Source organism: Oncorhynchus mykiss, chromosome 1, assembly GCF_013265735.2.
Source record: "Oncorhynchus mykiss isolate Arlee chromosome 1, USDA_OmykA_1.1, whole genome shotgun sequence".
NCBI classification, from domain to species: domain Eukaryota; kingdom Metazoa; phylum Chordata; class Actinopteri; order Salmoniformes; family Salmonidae; genus Oncorhynchus; species Oncorhynchus mykiss.
In genome coordinates this window covers 52324556-52328772 of record NC_048565.1, presented here as the reverse complement: position 1 = coordinate 52328772, position 4217 = coordinate 52324556, and positions in this window count along the sequence as shown.

Here is a 4217-nt window from a genome sequence, read left to right as displayed (position 1 = left end):
GTTGGCATGACACAGGACTGATGGTAGCGCTCACCTTGTCTTCTCCGGACAAGCTTTTTTCCGCATGCCCCAAACAATCGGAAAGGGGATTCATCAGAGAAAATTACATTACCCCAGTCCTAAGCAGCCCAATCCTGTACCTTTTGCAGAATATCAGTCTGTCCCTGATGTTTTTCCTGGAGAGAAGTGGCTTCTTTGCTGCCCTTCTTGACACCAGGCCATCCCCAAAAGTCTTCGCCTCACTGTGCATGCAGATGCACTCACACCTGCCTGCTGCCATTCCTGAGCAAGCTCTGTACTGGTGGTGCCCCGATCCCGCAGCTGAATCAACTTTAGGAGATAGTCCTGGCGCTTGCTGGACTTTCTTGGACGCCCTGCAGCCTTCTTCACAACAATTGAACCGCTCTCCTTGAAGTTCTTGATGATCTGATAAATGGTTGATTTAGGTGCAATCTTACTGGCAGCAATATCCTTGCCTGTGAAGCCCTTTTTGTGCAAAGCAATGATGACGGCACGTGTTTCCTTGCAGGTAACCATGATTGACAGAGGAAGAACAATGATTCCAAACACCACCCTCCCTTTGAAGCTTCCAGTCTGTTATTCAAACTCAATCAGCATGACAGAGTGACCTGCAGCCTTGTCCTCGTCAACACTCACACCAGTGTTTACGAGAGAATCACTGACATGATGTCTTTTGTGGCATGGCTGAAATGCAGTGGAAATGTTTTTTGGGGGATTCAGTTCATTTGCATGGCAAAGAGGGACTTTGCAATTAATTGCAATTCATCTGATCACTCTTAATAACATTCTGGAGTATATGCAAATTGCCATCATACAAACTGAGGCAGCAGACTTTGTGAATAGTAATATTTGTGTCATTCTCAAAACTTTTGGCCACGACTGTACATCCAATTTGCCCAGTAGAGTGTTGGAGGCTATTTTGTAAAGGACATTGCCGAAGTCAAGGATCAGTAGGATAGTCAGTTTTACGAGGGTATGTTTGGCAGCATGAGGGAAGGAGGCTTTGTTGCGAAGTAGGAAGCCGATTCTAGATTTAATTTTGGATTGGAGATGCTTAATGTGAGTCTGGAAGGAGAGTTTACAATCTAACCAGACACCTAGGTATTTGTAGTTGTCCACATATTCTAAGTCAGAACCGTGCAGAGTAGTGATGCTAGACAGGCGGGCGGGTGTGGGCAGAGATCGGTTGAAGAGCATGCATTAAGGCTTGGACCCAGTGACTCCCCTCCTCTTCCTCTGGACATCGAGTGAGGTCCGGCGTACTCGGTCCTGGATTCGAGGCATCGGGCGAGGCGTCTCCTGTCCCTCATCGACTGCGAGGGGTACAGCCCAGAGGAGCGGTGAGGGGTTCCTGCGATGGGCATCCTGGACAATTCGCTGACCAGGGATTTTCACCGCCGGCGCACTGACCGACTCGCACTGCATCCCTGTGGTCGTCTCAGAGGCCGGTGACATCCTGCTCGGGGGAAGGAGAGGGGTACTGTCATGGATCCCTCCGGTACTGCTGCTCATTCTGTTCACCAGCTCCGGAGGTCTACGTCACCGGCCTTCTAGGCGACACTGAATTTGATTCATGACCACCAACCCCGGACTGTCTTGTCTCATTATCCACACCTGGTTCCCATTCCCCGATTAGTATGTGTATATATGTGCCTTCTATTCCGCATTGTCCTTGTTGATTATTTCCCCATGTCCGTTGGTCTTGTGAGTACAGTACCTGTGCTCTGTTGTATCGACTTTCGTGCTACTTGTTTTTGTACACTTACTGGTCTCGTCCCGTGTATTATTTATAGGTTTACACCTCGCTCTTTTGTTTGGGGTACATACCTGTGTTTTGGGACGAAGCCCAAAACAAACACGTGTATATATTATATATATATATATAATATATATTCATATATATATACACGTGTTTGTTTTGGGCTTCGTCCCCGTCGTTTTCATGACATAATTTTTTATGGGTGGAGAAATATAAACCCCTATTACGTATTCCTGCGCCTGTCTCCTATCATTATACAGCGTGACACTAGATCCTCAGCAAACAGTAGACATTTGACTTCAGATTCTAGTAGGGTGAGGCCGGGTGCTGCAGACTGTTCTAGTGCCCTCGCCAATTCGTTGATATATATATATGTTGTTGAGGGTGGATCTTAAAGCTGCATCCCTGTCTCACCCCATGGCCCTGTGGAAAGGTGCGTGTTTTTTTGCCAATTTTAACCGCACACTTTTTGTTCATGTACATGGATTTCCTTTTTTCCCTCAACACCACTTTCAATCAATTTGTATAGCCAAATTGAGTCAAAAGCTTTTTTGAAATCAACAAAGCATGAGAAGACTTTGCCTTTGTTTTGGTTTGTTTGTTTGTCAATTAGGTTGTGCAGGGTGAATACGTGGTCTGTCGTATGGTAATTTGGTAAAAAGACAATTTGACATTTGCTCAGTATATAGTTTTCACTGAGGAAATGTATGAGTTTGCTGTTAATGATAATGCAGAGGATTTTCCAAAGTTTGCTGTTGACGCATATCCCACAGTAGTTACTGGGGTCAAATTTGTCTCCACTTTTGTGGATTGAGGTGATCAGTCCCTGGTTCTAAATATTGGGGAAGATGCCAGAGCTAAGGAGGATGTTAAAGAGTTTAAGTATAGCCAATTGGAATTTATGGTCTGTGTATTTTATCAGTTCATTGAGGACAGCATCAACTCCACAGGCCTTTTTGGGTTGGAGGATTTGTATTTTGTCCTGTAGTTCATTCAATGTAATTGGAGAATCCAGTGTGTTTTGGAAGTCTTTAATAGTTGATTCTAAGGTTTGTATTTAATCATGTACAGTTGAAGTAGGAAGTTTACATACACTTAGGTTGGAGTCATTGAAACTTGTTTTTCAACCACTCCACACATTTCTTGTTAACAAACTATAGTTTTGGCAAGTCGGTTAGGACATCTACTTTGTGCATGACACAAGTACGTTTTCTAACAATTGTTTGCAGACATATTATTTCACTTAATATTCACTATCACAATTCCAGTGGGAAAGAAGTGTACATACTCTAAGTTGACTGTGCCTTTAAACAGCTTGGAAATGTTCAGATTAAGTCATGGCTTTAGAGGCTTCTGATAGGCTAATTGACATCATTTGAGTAAATTGGAGGTGTACCTGTGGATGTATATCAAGGCCTACCTTCAAACTCGATGCCTCTTTGCTTGACATTATGGGAAAATCAACAGAAATCAGCCAAGACCTCAGATAAAAATTGCAGACCTCCACAAGTCTGTTTCATCCTTGGGAGCAATTTCCAAATGCCTGAAGGTACCACGTTCATCTGTACAAACAATAGTACGCAAGTATAAACACCATGGGACCACACAGCCGTCATACCTCAGGAAGGACACACGTTCTGTCTCCTAGAGGTGAACGTACTTTGGTGCGAGAAGTGCAAATCAATCCCAGAACAACAGAAAAGGACCGTGTGAAGATTCTGGAGGAAACAGGTACAAAAGTATCTATATCCACAGTAAAACGAGTCCTATATTGACATAACCTGAAAGGCCGCTCAGCAAGGAAGAAGCCACTGTTCCAAAACTGCCATGAAAAAGCCAGACTACGGTTTGCAATTGCACATGGGGACAAAGATCGTGCTTTTTGGAGAAATGTCCTCTGGTCTGATGAAAAAAAAAAGCTTGTTCGCAAATGGATCTTCCAATTGCACAATGACCCCAAGCATACTTCCAAAGTTGTGGCAAAATGGCTTAACAAAGTCAAGGTATTGGAGTGGCCATCACAAAGCCCTGACCTCAATCCTATAGAATGTTTGTCGGCGGGTGAGATTAGGGAGGCCTACATACCTGACTCAGTTACACCAGCTCTGTCAGGAGGAATGGGACAAAATTTACCAAACTTATTGTGGGAAGCTTGTGGAAGGCTACCCGAAACATTTGACCCAAGTTGAACAATTTGAAGGCAATGCTAGCAAATAATAATTGAGAGTATGTAAACTTCTGACCCACTGGGAATGTGATGAAAGAAATGAATGCTAAAATAAATCATTCTCTCTACTATTATTCTGACATTTTACATTCTTAAAATAAAGTGGTGATCCTAACTGACCTAAAACAGGGAATTTTTACTAAACGTCAGGAATTGTGAAAAACCGAGTTTAAATGTATTTGGCTAAGGTGTACGTAAACTTCCGACTTC